We start from the raw sequence: 18,785 nt of genomic DNA on the forward strand, positions 1-18,785 counted from the left end.
AGCAAGTCTTCTGCAACGTTTTTTACAAAACTTGTAGTCTACTAATGGTTTCTGCTCCTAAATCAGATCTAGGATTTTTTACGCAAGTGTAGCCCTAGCTTTTCTGCTCCATGCCGATAAGATAGTCCTAATGCTAGTCTGTACACCATGTCAGCCTCACTGTTTTCCAGCTTCGATCTTTGTTGTCACTGAAGACTGGATTAGTTCTGTCTTCCCGATCTCTTTTCTGTAATCTGGTGCTTTAGCAAACAACAAGACTCTGTTCGATCACTTCCTCTTTGAAATCAAGTTCCTTCATCACTATCCATCATCGACATCATCGAGATTTGCAATTTCAACCCTTCGTTTCTCTAACAAGGGAATGCAGATCAGCCCCATATCTGTCTCCCACTGTTCAAAAGAGTCGCAAAGAACACCGAAACAGCCCTGCAACTTCCTTGTCGTCAGAAATCACTGCAACGACCTTCATCCTTCAAGTCAGTAGAGTCTCGACTCAAGGTATTACATTCACTGATCAAGTCTGCCTGAGATATTGCGTCTATGCACATTCCATTTACAGAGAGTTTTTCCTTGAAACTCGAACATGACTAAAACAATGTATCTGTAGCACACCTCCGAAAGCCAGATTGAGAAAGCCGCATTTCCACGTGGATGGTTTAGGAGCACTAGTAGAGCAAGTCTTCTGCAGCGTTTTTACAGAGCTTACAGTCTGCTAATGGTTTCTGCTCCTAAATCGAACCTAGGTTTCTTTACGCAAGAGCAGCCCTAGCTTTTCTGTTCCATGCCGATGAGGCAGTCCTAATGCTAGTCTGCACACCACATGAGTCTCATCGTTTTCTAGTTTCAACCCTTTCTGTCACTGAAGATTGGATAGTTTTGCCTTTACGATCTAATCTGGTGCTTCAGCAAACAATAGAGGCTCTCTCCCTCTCTGAAACCAAGTGCTTTCATCACTATCCATCGTCGATATCATCAAGATTTGCAATTTCAGCCCTTCGTTTCTCTAACAATGGGAATGCAAATCAGCCCCATGTCTGTCTCCTAGTGTTCAAAAGAGTCGCAAAGAACACCGAAACAGCCCTGCAACTTCCTTGTCGTCAGAAATCACCACAACAACATTCATCATTCAAGTCAGTAGAGTCTTGACTCAAGGTATTACATTCACTGATCGAGTCTACGTGAGATATTGCTTCTATGCACATTCCATTTACAGAGAGTTTTTTCCTTGAAACTCGAACACGATTGAAACAACACATTTATAGCACGCCTCCAAAAGCCAGATTGAGAAAGCAGCATTTCCACGTAGATGGTTTAGGAGCACTAGTAGCAAGTCTTCTTCAACGTTTTTACAAAACTTACAGTCTGCTAATGGTTTCTGCTCCTGAATCGAATCTAGGTTTTTTTACTCAAGAGCAGCCCTAGCTTTTCTGTTCCATACTGATGAGGGAGTCCTAATGCTAGTCTGTACACCACGTCACCCTCATCATTTTCCAGTTTCATCCTTTCTGTCACTAAAGATTGGATTAGTTCTGCCTTTACGATCTAATCCGGTGCTTCAACAAACAACTGAGTCTCTGTTCGATCGCTCCTTCTCTGATACCAAGTGCTTTCATCACTATCCATTGTCGACATCATCAACATTTGCAATTTCAGCCTTCGTTTTTCTAACAATGGGAATGCAGATCAGCCCCATGTCTATCTCCTGGTGTTCAAAAGAATCCCCAAGAAGACCGAAACAGCCTCGCAACTTCCTTGTCCTCAGAAATCATCGTAACGACGTACATCCTTCAAGTCAGCAGAGTCTCAAGTCAAGGTACTACATGCATGTACATTCCATTCACAATGTCTTAATAAATACTATGTCAGCGATCATGCGAGAAGCCCTTTAGAAGGTTGCTTCAAACCCCGGCAAGCGTCATTCTACTCTCTCTCTCTCTCTCTCTCTCTCTCTCTCTCTCTCTCTCTCTCTCTCTCTCTCTCTCTCTCTCTACACAGCTCCACCGCTCTCTTGTATCTTGTCTCCTGGAAAAGGAGGAGAAGTCACCGTTCATGTTAAACAGTCACTAATACAAGAAGCGAAGCAGACATTAGTGAAAGTGTGAAATCTAGATTCTCACTACTTCAATTCCATCGCAATCGTCAAGATTTGTAATTTCAGCCCTTCATCTCTTTGACATTGAGAATACAAATCAGCCCCAGATCCACTCCTTAGTGCCCAAAAGAATCAAAACATGCATCAAAACAGCCCCAAAGTTGTCTCGTCTTCAGACATCACTGTGGCGACATTCACGAATCGAATCTGCCTGAAATATTCCGTCTATGCACATTCCATTCACACTATAAAACACTCATACGGGCAACAACACAGCTGCTAGGGAGGCCCTTTTCAAAGCTGACCCTTGGATAGGGAAAAGCAAATTTAAGAAGAGACAGTGAGACATGGATTGTTGAAAAATCACATTGCTCTGGGCAATGCTCTCGTTGACATGTATGCGAAGGGTAGAGCTCTCTCAAAGATAGAGGTCGTACTTGAAGAGCTTCCCCGTCGGGATTTCATCTCTTGAAATGCACTAATCACGGACCTTGCAGCCCAAGGCCAGCTAGCACTTAAGTCTTTTAACCGAATGGTGCTTCAGCAAACAACTGAGGCTCTACTCGGTCGCTCCCTCTCTGAAACCGAGTGCTTTCATCACTATCCATCGTCGACATCATCAAGATTTGCAATTTCAGCCCTTCGTTTATCTAACAATGGGAATGCAGATCAGCCCCATGTCTATCTCCTGGTGTTCAAAAGAGTCGTAAAGAACATCGAAACAGCCTCGCAACTTCCTTGTCGTTAGAAATCACCGCAACGACATTCATCCTTCAAGTCAGTAGAGTCTCAACTCAAGGTATTACATTCACTGATCGAGTCTGCCTGAGATATTGCGTCTATGCACATTCCATTTACAGAGAGTTTTTTCCTTGAAACTCGAACACGATTGTAACAACACATTTGTAGCACGCGTCCGAAAGCCAGATTGAGAAAGTAGCATTTCCACATAGATGGTTTAGGAGCACTAGTAGCAAGTCTTCTTCAGCGTTTTTACAGAGCTTACAGTCTTCTAATAGTTTCTGCTCCTGAATCGAATCTAGGCTTTTCTGTTCCATGCCGATGAGGCAATCCTAATGCTAGTCTGTACACCGCGTCAGCCTCATCATTTTCCAGTTTCAACCCTTTCTGTCACTAAAGACTGGATTAGTTCTGCCTTTACGATCTAATCCGGTACTTCAGCAAATAGCTGAGGCTCTGTTCGATCGCTCCCTCTCTGAAACCAAGTGCTTTCATCACTATCCATCGTCGACATCATCGACATTTGCAATTTCAGTCCTTCGTTTCTCTAACAATGGGAATGGAGATTAGCCCCATGTCTATCTCCTGGTGTTCAAAAGAATCCCAAAGAAGACCAAAACAACCCCGCAACTTTCTTGTCATCAGAATTCACCGCAACGACGTTCATCCTTCAAGTCAGTAGAGTCTCAAGTCAAGGTATTACATGCATGTACATTCCATTCACAATGTCTTAATAAATACTTTGTCAGCAATGATGTGAGAAGCCCTTGAGAAGCTTGCTTCAAACCCTGGCGAGCGTCTTTCTCTCTCTCTCTCTCTCTCTCTCTCTCTCTCTCTCTCTCTCCACAGCTCCACCGCTCTCTTGTATCTTGTCTCCTGGAAAAGGAGGAGAAGTCACCGTTTATGTTAAACAGTCATCAATGCAAGAAGCGAAGCAGACATTAGTGGAAGTGTGAAATCTAGATTCTCACTACTTCAATTCCATCGCAATCATCAAGATTTGTATTTTCAGCCCTTCATCTCTTTGACATTGAGAATACAAATCAGCCCCAGATCCACTCCTCAGTGCCCAAAAGAATCAAAACATGCATCAAAACAGCCCCAAAGTTGTCTCGTCTTTAGAAATTACTGTGGCGACATTCACTAATCGAATCTGCCCGAGATATTCCGTCTATGCACATTCCATTCACACTATAAAACACTCATACGGGCGACAACACAGTTGCGAGGGAGGCCCTTTCAAAGCTGACCCTTGGATAGGGGAACACAGATACATGAAGAGACAGTGAGACATGGATTGTTGAAAAATCACATTGCTCTGGGCAATGATCTTGTTGACATGTATGCGAAGGGCAGAGCTCTCTAAAAGATAGAGGTCGTACTTGAAGAGCTTCCCCGTCGGGATGTCTCTTGAAATGCACCGACCACGGACCTTGCAGCCCATGGCCAAGGCCAGCTGGCACTTAAGTCTTTTAACCGAATGAAGCATGAGGACATTATGCCAGATAACATGCGTTATCTTTCTGTCCTCAAAGCATGTGGAGTAATAGGAGCTATTGCATATGTATGTACTCAGCAATGCTCTGGTGGACATGTATGCCAAATATGGTGCCTTTGCAAAAGCAAGAACTGTTTTTGAGAAACTCAGATCTCAGGATGTTTCTTGGAATGCGTCGATCACAGGATATGCACTACATGGTCAATATGAACAAGCAATCCAGTTTTTTGAGCTTATGTATCTTGAGAGCATCTCTCCAAACTCGGTGACCTATCCTTGTGCCATGAAAGCATGCGGCTGTAGTGGAGCTTTTGACAAAGGAAACATATTCACAATAGAATTGCAAGGGAAGAAATGTTGCAGAAACATACCAATCTTGGCAATGCTCTTGTAGACATGTATACCAAGTGGGGTGCGGTTTTAAAGGCAGAATGTATGCTTGAAGCGCTCCTTTTCAAGACATTGTAACTTGGAAAACACTTATTGTTGGTTATGTAGAAAATGGTCAACGTGAGCAAGCATTGTTTTGTTTCAATTGCACGCATCGTGAGGGCATTCCTCCAAATGCACTGACTTTCATGAAAGCATGTGGACTTTTGAGTGCCCATGATAAGGGAGACGAAATTCATGAAAAGATTCCCGGGGCGGAGGTCTGTCAAAGGTAGAGACCGTACTTGAAGAGCTTCCCCGTCGGGATGTCGTCTCTTGAAATGCACTGATCACGGACCTTGCAGCTCATGGCCAAGACCAGCTAGCACTTAAGTCTTTTAGCTGAATGAAGCATGAGGGCATCATGCCAGATAACGTGACTTGTCTTAATGTCCTCAAAGCATGTAGAACAATAGGAGCTATTGCATAGTATGTACTCAGCAATGCTCTGGTGGAGATGTATGCCAAATGTGGTGCCTTTGCAAAAGCAAGAGGAGTTCTTGAGGAACTAAGGTCTCGGGATGTTGTTTCTTGCAATGCATTGATCACAGGATATGCACTACGTGGTCAAGATGAGCAAGCGCTCCAGTGTTTTGAGCTTATGTAGCCCGAGGGCATCTCCCCAAACTCTGTGCATCTAGACGCACTCCAAAGAAGGGTTTATTCCCCAAATATGATCCTGCTTCACTTGGCTATGACCCAGAGCAAGAAAGCTCTTTTCTAAGAGAAGAGCTCGCAAGAAGCAATTTAAGAATCTCCGACAAGAGACATATTCCTCAGTCCTATGGCCCCACATTTGGCCCGCTTCTCGGAGACAAGGCTACAAGGGCCAATATGAAAGGAGCTAATGAGCCTTACAAACCAGGTTCAGTCATGATGCATGATACAAGGGACAATATGAAAGGAGCTAATGAGCCTTACAAACCAGGTTCAGTCATGATGCATGATACAAGGGACAATGATGAAGTCGTCTCAAAAGGCAACAAGGAACAAATATACAAAGCATCAAGATATAGCCCGCTTCGCAAGCAACTACATGAGCTTGGTAAGACTAAGAAAGCATCACCAGCTCGTCATAAAGTGCCAGATTACCAGGAAGAAAACAATCGCGACAGAACTGAAAACCTCACGCAACATCCAGATGAGATAACTGACAGTGGCAGCGACATTTTTTGTCTATGTTGAAGATAATGATGCAGTCCTCTCTTAGAAAGAAGGCACATTAACAGCCTCAAGTGTGTCAAGAAACTCATCAAAAGAATGCAAGTCTAGCAACACAAACTTGAGAGCGCCTGCAAGCAGAGATTCTGGCTATCCTAGGAGCAACTCTCAAAGAGGCAATATGGAAAATGAGAATGTGAGTGTCCAACATCCTTGGGTAGAAAAAGTTGTCAAGAGTCTGTTGCTTCATCTCCTGACAATGCTGATGTCTTCGATGAGCAGGAGTTTACTTCCACAGCCAAGGCAATTGCTGAAGAACCTGCCCGGCTTGCTGTAACAGACTTGGACACTTCAAGTCAAGAATCAACCACGACAGCACCAAATAACCACTTCAAAACAATTCACAGATCACAATAGATTTGCACTGGCCCGGCGGAGTTCCGTGCCTAGAGATATTGGCCCCAAAGACTGGCGCCCCTTTCGGTATTTCTTTTTGTATTAATCAATCATCAAAGTACAAGAGAGCGGTTAGGGTTTCACTCTCAGACTCTACGTCCAGATGCTCTAAGAAGTGAGGCCCTCACCACTAATTTAAAGGTTACAAGGGATGCCCAAAAGCAGAGCCCCAAAAACTTCAAATCAAAAACAATTGCTCTCTCTCTCTCACAGAGAGTCAAAACATGAAAGCAAAAGCATTCTCTCTCTCTTTCTCATTTAAGTAGAAAAAAAGCGAAATTTGCGTCGCTCATCATTTTCCAAAAAAAAAAAAAAAAAAAAATTCAGTCTCCGCGATTTCCGGAAATTAGGGTTTTTGGCAAAAATTAGGGTTTCTGTTGTCCGCCACATCATCACTTTGTGACATACCCCCCTCTTGAAAGCATTGTAATCGACCGCGATTACGCCTGCAAAACCGAAAAAAGCCATAAACCGTCTTAGCAGACACTGACTGTTAGTACCTACGTACTAGGAACACACATCTAGCACATGTACAAAATCGACAGTCACATCACAGGACATCACAGGACATCACATGACATTCAACATTCATTCGGATCTTAGACCATGATTTATCGGCAATGTAGCTAGCAATCACATCTAGGTCCAATCGAGACCTCATCGATGTCCGATTGACTAACCCCTATTGCAACCATGTCTATTCGAGATCAATCAGACCAAAATGCTGCAGTCATTTCGGCTATCAGTTCCTACACTCACAAGAAGTCCAGAACAAATCAGTATCATAATCAGGAATTCCATTTCAATATTTTCCCAGGGACGGGTGGGTATGGGTAAAGGCTGTAACAATCCCTGTGCCTTATGCCTGTCAAACTTGACCTTCTGGCATACCAAGCAACTGCGCACAAACTCTTCCACATCCTTCTTCAGTCTCCGCCAAAAGAAATCTCTCTCTACCCCTTTCATGGTGGTAGCAATGCCGCGGTGACCCGTAAAAGGTGGACAGTGGCAATCAGTCATAACCTTTTCCCTCAACAGTTGTGTAACGCACAACATAGTCTTTTTCATCAAGTAGCCTTCCCGAAGGGAGTATCCAGCTACTGTCTCCCCATCCCGTATCCGTGTGAAAATATCGGCAAAATCTGTATCTGTGGCCCACTGATCGACCATATCCTCGAAGCTCCTATGATGTATCGCGGAAATAGCCAGAATCAACGGTTTTCAAGACAAAGCATCTGCCACCACATTCTTCTGTCCCTACACATGGACAATCTGGAAGTGGAACTATGACAAGATGTTCGTCCACTGCATCTGCTTTTCCGAAAGCTGCTTCTATGACAAGAAGTAGCGCCAACTCTGATGGTCTGTAAAGACAGTAAAATCCGCTCCGAGTAGGTAATGCCGCCACTGAGTAAGAGCATGGATAACCACCAAAAGCTCTTTCCCATAGATCTGTGCTGTCATCTCCGGCCTAGAGAACAAACGGCTCTCGTAAGCTATGACATGGCCTTCTTGCATCAAGACCGCACCCAGACTACGACCACAAGCATCACAAAATACTTCAAATGACTTCTGCAAGTCCGGCAAAGTCAAATCTGGTCTTGTAGTGAATTTCTCTTTCAATGTCTGAAAGGCAGTCACCTCTGTGGGTCCCCACGAAAAAGGTACTCCTTTCTGTGTCAAGGTATGCAAAGGGGAAGCAACCTCTGCAAACTTTCGTATGAACCGCCTGTAGTACGAACACAGTCCCAAGAAGCTTCTAACTTCATGGACATTCCTCAAATCGGGCCAATCACGGATAGTCTCTATCTTGGCCGGGTTCATTTGCACTCCTGCTGTTGACACAATGTGTCCCAAAAAGTGTATCTCTGGTAGGAAAAAATTCACTTTTTTTTTTAAAAAAAATTCAGTCTCCGCGATTTCCGGAAATTAGGGTTTTTGGCAGAAATTAGGGTTTCTGTTGTCCGCCACGTCATCACTTTGTGACACTTGCCATTCTAAACTATGCACAAAAGTACTTTAGATCACGCTGTCGTGTAGCTCCGCTCCCATACTAAGAAAGATGCCAGGAAAATGCACATCAAGCGTCTTTGAAACCTAGTTGATTAATGGTCAGTGATCAAGGTTTGTTAACAGGTCAAGTTTCATGATTAATGTATGCCAGATGCGGCTTAAAAGGGCCAACAGATGCCAAAAATGATTTTGCTTGAAGTGAGCACAGATGGGAGTTTATGATCTAGAACTATAGTGCAGTTTGAGTCGATTGAAGATCCGTACCGGATTGGGCAACTGCAAGTGAGGTGACAGAGATGAAATGAATGCACGGGCCTGAAGTGCTCACTTTGTAGAGCGCGTCGGTCTTTTCAGATCAGTGATCGGAGTCCCGATCCCCAAGATATTAGCCGTTAAAGATTCATTAGGGGCCGGCTCCGTACCAGTCCGGTCAGCTCGGCCGGGGTGCCATCTGGGAATTTTGGCCTCCTCATCAGGGTTTGTATGCGTTCTATGCAGTTTGAGAAGTCTACAGCTTGGCAGACAGAGTCCAGTGTCAGTTGTCCGCAATGCTGAGCTGGGTTATTTTGGCATTATATGAGATGCTGGAGAGGGCCATAAAATTCACGATGATATTGTTAGTCAAGGACTGCTGAAGAAAGATGTTGTGCTTGGCGATGCTTTAGTCAGTATGTATGCCAACTGGGGTGTACCAAGGTTGTCGAGTGCTTGGTATTGCTTGTGCAGCGTGTATGCTTAATGTGGTGCCGCTACGAAAACACGAAAAGCTCTTGATGAGCTCATTGTTGAAATGTCGTCTCATGGAGTGTGATGATTGCCAACATGTATACCAAATGTGGCACCCTTGCAAGGGCTATGGCCCGCATGTATGCCCTTATGGAGAAGCCGCCCATATTCTCAAAGGGGCGTGGCCGCCCACCCAAGTTCAAAGGCCGCCCACCCAAGTTCAAAGGGATTAAGTGTGGAAGGGAAGAAATAAGAAAAGAATTATAGGACATGGCGAGCAAGGGGTGCAGGCAGCGTGACAGGCAGGGAGCAGCTCGCGTTGTAGCCACTCGTTGCTTAGACGGCAGCGTCCAGGGGATGAAAACATCTTGACATGCCATGGCGCACGGGTTCGGCTCTGTTTCCAGCGGTTTTCAAGCAACCGGGGTCCGACCCTGCCACGTCGGCAAGAGGTGACTTTTATGCCCCCTAGTAACGACGGCGCCGTTGTTGCTAAGGGAGGAAAAAAAGTCTATGAGTAGAAGGGTTTTTTTTTTAGGGCATAACGAGAGGAAAGATAACAAGGTGGGATAGCAACGAAGGCTATCAAGAACAGAGTTCAAGTCTACCAGACTACATAGATATCCAAGGAAAAGTACGATCAAAGTTAGAAGTTGTGATTGATGAGTTTATTGTCCAGGATGCTACCTTCTTACAGGCTAACGATGAAGACATAGTCAAAGCTGTGTATGCAAAGTTGGGTTTTATAGATGCCGTGCATGAAGTAGAAGTCCTTGAGGGTGAGTCTCTACAGCCTCAAACTACACAGGGTGAATTTTGCAAAAACCATATACCTGTAGTACAGGAAGAAAAGAAATCATGGGATCAAAACAACAAAGTGGCTAAAGCTCAGGAAGAAATTGTGCAGGTGAATGAGTGCAGTCATATTCAAGTAGACATGCAGGAAGAGTCAGTTACAGCTGATACTTTTGCTAGTGAACCAGAATTAGAGCAAAATTTTTCTGGTACAGATTCTACCATAGAGGTGATTGAAGATACTAGTACAGGTTTTTCCAAAGAGTTGCATAATGATACAGATGTTATAGGTCAAAGCAAGGCTGTTGTTGAGAGCGGCAAGACCATGGATTTTCGTATACCAAATTTACCGAATTTGGATGTACCAGATTTTGAGGACTTGGCTAAGCAGAGTATGTGCTTGATTCAGAGGGGGTGCAGACTCCTTCATTGACAATTTTTTGTGAAGCACAGCTACCAAATTGGAAAATTAATCTTGAACGTGATTATGATGATTCAAAGGGGGTACAGACTTCTTTGACACACTTCTGTGACTTAGAGCTACCGATCTGACAGACTGATCCTGAATTTGATGATGGTGATTTAGAGAGGGAGCAAACATCTTCTCTATCAAGAATTTGTGACACGGGGCTCACACTATGGCAGACCGATCATGAACTTGATGATGCTGATTCAGAGGGGGTGCATAGTGAAGTGCAATCTCTTGTTGATGAATATGATTGGTTTCATTGTGCCGATGATACAGACAGGACAGTAGATGAAATTTTCAATGTGCATGCTGAACTTTGTGCTACAAAAGTGCAAAGATATTTAGCTGAGGGTGAAAGACTTAAAGAGCAGTTTACAGCAGATGCATTTAGTATGCATGCCACATGTGGAAATCTTAGTTTACACAAACCTGAGATGTGCAAGTTGGAGGAACCTTCTGAAGCAGTGGACCTAGACCTTATGTGCTTACTGGACAAAGCTTTGGAAGGGTTCTCAAACACAGATGCTAAGGATACCAATCAATCTAGATTCATGCGTGAGCAAGTTTGTTCCAATTCAGCAGATGATAAAAATTTATCCATGATTGAATGCTTTGAAGATACGGCAGATACAGTTCAAAGATTTTTGACGGGCAGCTACCTAATGATTAAGCTAGGACATTGATGATAGGGTATAAGCCTTATTTCATTTTTCATATGTTTACCAGTTATGTGAGTCTAATGATGGGTAAGAAGCTTAAGGTACCTAAAGCAGATACAGATTGAAGTGCAGTTGGCACAGACCGGAGGCTGTGCAGGTTCAGAGGGGGTGGATGTCGTGCAGCTCCGCTCCCATACTAAGAAAGATGCCAAGAAAATGCACATCAAGCTTCTTTGAAACCTAGTTGATTAATGGTCTGTGAGATCAGGGCTTGTTAACAGGCCAAGTTTAATGATTAATGTATGCCAGATGCGGCTTAAAAGGGCCAACAAATGCCTTAATGATGCCAAAAATAAATTTGCTTGAAGTGAGCACAGATGGGAGTTTATGATGTAGAACTATAGTGCAGTTTGAGTCGATTGAAGATCCGTACTGGATTGGGCAACTGCAGGTGAGGTGACAGAGATGAAATGAATGCACGGGCTTGAAGCGCTCACTTGGTGGAGCACGTCGGTCTTTTCAGATCAGTGATCGGAGTCTCGGTCGCCAAGATATTAGCCGTTAAAGATTCACTGGGGGCCGACTCCGTACCAGTCCGGTGTACCAGTCCGGTCGGCTCGATCGGGGTGCCATCTGGGAATTTTTGCCTCCTCATCAGAGTTTGTATGCGTTCTATGTAGTTTGAGAAGTCTTCAGCTTGGCAGACAGAGTCCGGTGTCAGTTGTCGGCAATGCTGAGCTGGGTTATTTTGGCATTATACGAGATGCTGGAGAGGGCCAGAAAATTCACGATGATATTGTTAGTCAAGGACTGCTGAAGAAAGATGTTGTGCTTGGCGATGCTTTAGTCAGTATGTATGCCAACTGGGGTGTACCAAGGTTGTCGAGTGCTTGGTATTGCTTGTGCAGCGTGTATGCTTAATGTGGTGCCGCTACGAAAACACGAAAAGCTCTTGATGAGCTCATTGTTGAAATGTCGTCTCATGGAGTGTGATGATTGCCAACATGTACCAAATGTGGCACCCTTGCAAGGGCTATGGCCGGCATGTATGCCCTTATGGAGAAGCCGCCCATATTCTCAAAGGGGCGTGGCCGCCCACCTAAGTTCAAAGGCCGCCCATTAAAACTTCCAAGGGATTAAGTGTGGAAGGGAAGAAATAAGAAAAGAATTATAGGACATGGCGAGCAAGGGGTACAGGCAGCGTGATAGGCAGGGAGCAGCTCACGTTGTAGCATCGTTGCTCAGACGGCAGCGTCCAGGGGATGAAAACATCTTGACATGCCATGGCGCACGGGTTCGGCTCTGTTTCCAGCGGTTTTCAAGCAACCGGGGTCCGACCCTACCACGTCAGCAAGAGGTGACTTTTATGCCCCCTAGCAACGACAGCGCCGTCGTTGCTAAGGGAGGCAAAAAAAGCTATGAGTAGAAGGGTTTTTTTTTAGGACATAATGAGAGGGAAAGATAACAAGGTGGGATAGCAACAAAGGCTATGAAGAAGGAGGATAACGAGGGCAAGGAAAAATCTCTCTCAATCTCATGCTCGAGAAAGAAAGCTCTCGCTCTCTCTTTCAAGCTTGGACAAGGCAAAGCTTCTCTCTCCCGCTCTCTCTCGTTCTCATATCAGAGATACAAAGCAAGGCTTTCTCTTCCTCTCTCCCTCTTGAGCTTGAACATAGCAAGCAAGGCAAGCCTTGAGATCTCGGAGCAAGTCGAGCAGGAAGGAAAATTGGGAAGCTTCGAAGGGGAAGGTAGCATAAGCTGAAGAAGAAGGTCCAAGGAGGGTCTAAATCTGGATGAGTTGAAGACAAAAAGAAGAAAGAGGATAAGACAAGGCAACGAGCATCATACATAAGTAAGGGAGTTGAAAGGACATCAAGCTTCGAGCAAGCATAAGCTTTGAGCCTACATAAGCCGAGATTGAGCAAGTATAAGGCAAGGGTGCAGAAGCAAAGGGATCCGAGTTGAAAGGGGATCGAGCTTCAGGAACTGAGGCAGTGCATGCAAATAGAGTAGGAAGCTGCATATCATTTCTGAATCCTAAAGATTGAGACAATGAGTCGAGATAATGTTTGCAGAAGTTACTTCACCGTCATCAGCTAATGTTTGATTAATTATTCTGTTAAGCCCGGTGTCGTTAACGGCCCAGTTAATTCTGTAAAGCAGGAGCTTAAACTCCTAGTTAGGAGACGATCCAAGTGCCGGTGCCTTTAACAGCCCGCATTGGTTAAGGATTAAGTTGTACTCAAATGCATTAATCAATTAATTGACGGGTACGGTGATTGCCAGTGTCAGTAGCATTAGTTGTTCTTGTTCTCTCTCTTTCACAACTCCCATAGCCAGAGGCCCGGCGCCTGCCCGGCTCACGTAGCGAACACATATCCCCCGACAACGCTCTTCTTCAAAGGATGATGGCAATGTCACTGTGGATAATACAAACGACAATTCGTGTCATCCAAGACACGAAGGGTGAGATGCTGTTGATGATGAAAATGGGGGGTTTCAAGAAAAAAAGATACTGGCTACTTGTCTAACATGCCAAACACGATGGGAATTTCCATGCAAGCTCTAAACTGTTTGCTGCAATTGCGAGCAGCGATGGAAAGATCAATGCAGAAATACCAGCTTTAGGCAAAGCACATGCACAAATTGATAGAGAAAGTTCAGGGTCATGTAATGCAGATGTTTCCGAGAGGCCAGTTTTTGACGAAGGGCAGTACTTCACTTATGAAAGTTCGCATAGAAGCAAGTATATTGAAGCCACATCCAGAAGACATGAATTCTCATCAAATACCAAAACTTGAAAATTATTCCCCAATGAATACAACCCATACTTTAATGAAATAACAAGAGAAGGGGAGCCAACTTACCCAAGTCAGTTGTCTCGAGAAAATAGTAAGAGCCACAGCTCAAGTGGACCTCATGATGAGTATCACAATAATAAGTGAGCACCATCTATAGGTACTGGAGGCTGTGACAAAAAAGGAGCAGCAAGAGCACCCCAAAGCATAAATTATAATGATGACAAACGTGATAGGATCAATGTAGGCATCAAAAGCCACTCCTTGTGTAACAGAAATTCAGACCTCATTTGATCATGAGGAGGATCTGGATTACACTGAAAAAAGGAAGGTAGGAACCTCAAGCTTACATAAAGGTGCCTCTAATCAAGTCAAGAAAAACGATCACAGAAGAGTGTTTTCAGCTGCAACTGTGAAGAACAATGACTATGCCACGGACAAGCAAACTGATTCAGCACTTCAGAATCAAGGTACGTTGCACTAGAACAATCTCTCAGGAGCAAAAAAAAGGCAGAACGAAGAACACCTTCAGCAGCCATTGATGATCAGAAGAACCCTGCATCGAGTTCAAGCAAGACGGCATATCAAAACCAAGAGAAAAGTTTTTTAACAAACTGCCGGGTGCAAGATGGCATAAAGAGGAGTCCTCTGAAAAGGTCACACTGGAGGAAAAAGAAGAGAGATCCTGGGGGTTGGAAGCAACCTATACCAGACAACAAGAACCTCCAAAATGGAGCGAACTGCCCACAAAGAATAGTCATAAAGACATGAAAAACCCTTTACAGCCTGTAGAGGACTTGACTTGGTGAAACGCCCAATGTCTTTGGGCAAGAAGCCACAAAGCCTTCAGGAAGAGGGCGACCTACTGCTTCAAGCTACAAGCCTTAATGTGCGAAAGCAAGAAGTTTGCAGTGAAGAACGCATATTCCCATCAAAACTCTATAATCATGATCAATCTCAGCATGTGACGCATCACAGCAGGCAGAATACATGGCCAGCAAGAAGAGAACAGCCACAAAACAAAAGTTTACATCCAAAAGCCAGCCCATTTGCAGTCGATCCTCCTAGACATGTAAAAGAGAATGCAGTTGCTAGTAGTGCAAATCGTCGGGATAAGCCACATCCAGAGCATCACGAAGAAGACCAAGAGAAAGACTTCAAACAGTATCATAGAGAACATAAAAGACCCACAGCTTTTGACAAAGAAAAACAGATTCACAACAAAATTACAAGGGAAGAAATGCTGCAAAAACATACGGATCTTGGTAATGCTCTTGTGCACATATATGCCAAGTGGGGTGCGGTTTTAAAGGCAGAATGCCAGGAGAAAGACAACTCCATACAACAGACCTAGTCGAACGACACGACCATCTGTTGAACAGCATATCACTTCGCATCAACTTGAAATCCTATCATTTCCATGACGACAAATTCAGTCGATTTGACGTCCGTTTGCCGAAAGAGAACACCAAGGCTTCAGACGGCTTTACACAATCTTGCCAATAACAGTAAAGCTTTTCATCAACCTAGCAATCACAAGACACGAAGTCAGCATAACTCACTTATCTCGAAATTATCAAGGAAGCATCAAAGCAACAGAGATTGCAGTTGCCCAAACTCGACCCCAAACTTGACATACTATTGAACACCATCAGATTCCACAAGGGTGCAAGCCAACAAAGAAAACGATCAATTGTCAATTTAAGAAAAAAACAAGCCACACTGCATCAAGAAATGCATAGATGCCTCTTCCCATGTTTGCTTGCTTGAAGGCTTGATATCCTCTCTCTCTCTCTCTCTCTCTCTCTCTCTCTCTCTCTCTCTCTCTCTCTCTCTCTCTCTCTCTAAAGAGGAAGAAATACACTTCAATATCCCATCTCTAGTTACTAACAATACACCAAATGAGCAGCAATGGAGAAGGATCACATCATTCCAAAGGTCTTCATGAATGCTTGTGGAGTAGTGAGAACAGCCGTGAAGCTACAACAGTTGTAATACAGTCGTTCATTAACACACTATTGTAGAAGAATATAGTCAACAATCAAATGCAGAAGCAGTAACAACGATATACCCTGTTCCTTTTGCGGAGCCTATAGGACGGACGGGGAGAGAGAGAGAGAGAGGGAGAGAGCGTAGGAGCAAACCTACAAGAGAAAAGATACACGCATAACGTGGAAAAGGCTGCGCACCCACCAGCTTGAGAAAGGAGAGAACCAGACCTTTCTAAACACAGCGTCATCCATGGACTGCACACCAAAAGCGCACGGCATGGCACACGCACTCGATAACTTATCTCGAGGTCCCTTTTTGGGACAAAAAGGCTGCGCTTAAGAAAGCAAGATGCCAACAGCCTACGATTTTGCCCAATTAAATCAATTAACTTCAATAACTAATGAATGGATGCCACGTGCTTGTCTCAAAATTGGGCCAAACGCTAAGCCTGCTGCATGGCAGGCCAGAAAAGGCAAGTTGCTTTTCACTGGAGGCGCCTTCACATAAAGCTGCATGGGAAAAGAGTTTTCATTTAAAAGTGGCTTTCTTTATAAGTGCATGGCTGCCACCTTGAGACACAAAAGCTGAAATCTGTGGTATAAGGCCTATGTCACACTGGGACGCCCGCCCAAGTGTGATTTGCAGGTGTGGCCAGCCCATTGCTGTCACATTGGGACATGTACAAAACATCGGCCTTTCCTCTCAAGCAATGAGAATAGTCCAAGTGGTACATCATCCACCTATGGCGCTGCACGTCAGGGCTCAAAACCTCTCAAAGGCTTTCGCGTGCATACTTTTGCAGATGGCCGCGCGTTTGGAAAGTTGGCCAGACGTGCGAGGCCGCCCCTCTGACATCCTCTCGCGGCCAGCTTTCTCTTTTTGCAACGGCGAATGAGCGGACGCCAAATCAGCATGGCCATCCATTCCCCGTCCCAGTGTGACACCAGCCTAATTGGAACTGCGCGTGCATAGGCTAGAGCAGTGTTAGAAAAAAACCGGGGTCTAGTGTATTTTAACCGGTTGAAATTATAAAATCCCAGTTAGATTTTGAGCTTGCCTTTAAGAAAACCCGCAAATTTACACAAGTTTTAGTGTAAGTACTGGCAAAAGCTTCAAATTTTGACCTAAAAACCGGGAGAATTTCAAGTTTCCCCTTATTTTGATCGGTTAGGAAAAATGTATTTTTCTAGCCCTGGGCTAGAGCAAGGAAGAAGATTTCTATGCTTGGGCGATTTCCTTGGCAGGTTTCTGTCATAGGAATTTGCTATTTTTCAACCCTAAGGCTGATTTGTAAATGCTGAACTTGAGCAAAGTGTCTTTGCCGGATCTTAGGGTTTCTACCACTCAACAAGCTAGTTTCATTGATTCCATCGCCAGGATATCACCATCTTTCTAAAGGGGTGAGCCTAGGGTTGGCTTGCTGAAGAGTTGAGAGACAGACAATGGACAAAGCAAGGATGTCTCATAGGGAAAGATCACAATCAGAATTTGAAGACTCGGAAGAGAAAACTTCTGGAGCACGATCAAGGGATCATAAATCCAAAAGCAAGACGGAGAGCTCACAGCCTCATCCACCTAGCAATGCAGGACTATGCAATGTTGAACTCTGTCATGGAGTGCATAATACAGAATCAAGCACAGATGATGACCAATATGCAAGGAGTTTTTGGGCAACGATCTGGTATGTTTCCAAGAACAAATCAAGGGTCCTATGATCCTTTTATGCACGATGGGACAACAAGCGAGTTTTTAGCCACAACGGGGCTATTTTGGTGGTGGCTCTGTGTTTCAGAGCATGGTTATTTTATGCAAATCAGATGTATGCTAATGTGGGTATTGGGAGTGGTCACAATGCTCTGAATGTTTGTATGCATACATGGAATGTGTCTTGATGTATCATCAGTTTTCTTGAGAAGCTATCGTGGGTCTTTGAGAACAGCCATGAGTGTAAGTCTCGTGCAGTAGACGTGGACGTGAATCTTTGGACAAGGCGCCATGGGCATAAGTCTCAAAGGAGCCGCCATGGATTCTCAAGGATAATCATGTGTATAAGTCTGGGAGAGTTGCTATGGGTTCTCAAGGAGGGCCATGGATGTCTTGCTCAGCAACCAGGAAAGTGCTATCTAATTAGTAGTCAAACTAGAGTGCTTCGTTAGCTGCATTTGTATTGAATTGAAGTGAGTCCAAGGGTAAGAGAAAAGAAAATGTTTGAATCTCGCTATGTACTAACGAAGTAATAAGAACCTAGAAGGGAAAAGCTATGAGAGAGAGAGAGAGAGAGAGAGAGAGAGCTTATGCTTTGTTTTCTACAAATCCTATGACCCGAAGTTAGACATGGTCTTTGTTTACAATGGCATGATTTTCATGTCTCAATTTTGATATTGTCTAAATATGTCTTTGATTTTTAGATCGTATAAATTCTTGGATTCACTCTCGCTCTATTGTGTGCATTCTTGTCATTTGTGTAAGTGTGATTGTGTCATTTGAAGATTCAACAAGAGTATATATCCTTGAAGAAGAAAATGGATGGAGAGGGGGAGAGAGAGAGAGAGAGAGAGAGAGAGCTTGATACCTTTCATCAAAGCAAGTTTGGTTGTTTCTTAATTTGTATATCTCTAGTATCATATGAAGCAGCTTCGGGTGGAGTCTGCAACTACTATCCACAATTAATCAAGAACCATTGCATGCCATCGTTCTCCAGTAGACCTTGGACTGGTGATCTCGTCATGAATTCTCTCACCCATGTTGATTTCTTTCGTAAGGCCACAAGGTTAGAAGGTGCAAGTATAGGTGATTTGAATTTGAAAACAGCTCTTCCCTTCCTATCCACGAGTGACAGCAGCAAAGTGTCCTTGCCACAGCCATTACAGGTATCCTATAATCAACCCATTTTCCAAGAGATGACATTTCAAATTTACATGTCCATAAGCACACCACCCAGTGCGATATGGCTTTG

General features: G+C 44.1%; 1 long non-coding RNA gene and 1 pseudogene across 1 annotated transcript; one reads left to right on the forward strand and one right to left on the reverse strand.

Moving 5' to 3' along the window:
* Nucleotides 1-4,313: 4,313 nt before the first annotated feature.
* Nucleotides 4,314-15,191, forward strand: LOC147457011 (uncharacterized; annotated as a pseudogene).
* Nucleotides 15,123-16,268, reverse strand: LOC147457012 (uncharacterized). Its single transcript, XR_015188276.1, has 2 exons — nt 16,057-16,268; nt 15,123-15,363 (listed from the first exon to the last, which is right to left on the reverse strand). It is a non-coding gene; the product is annotated as an uncharacterized LOC147457012 (long non-coding RNA).
* Between the last annotated feature and the right edge of the window lie 2,517 nt (nt 16,269-18,785).

The sequence above is a fragment of the Adiantum capillus-veneris genome, chromosome 5 (assembly GCF_014529385.1).
Source record: "Adiantum capillus-veneris isolate H3 chromosome 5, ASM1452938v2, whole genome shotgun sequence".
Classification (NCBI taxonomy): domain Eukaryota; kingdom Viridiplantae; phylum Streptophyta; class Polypodiopsida; order Polypodiales; family Pteridaceae; genus Adiantum; species Adiantum capillus-veneris.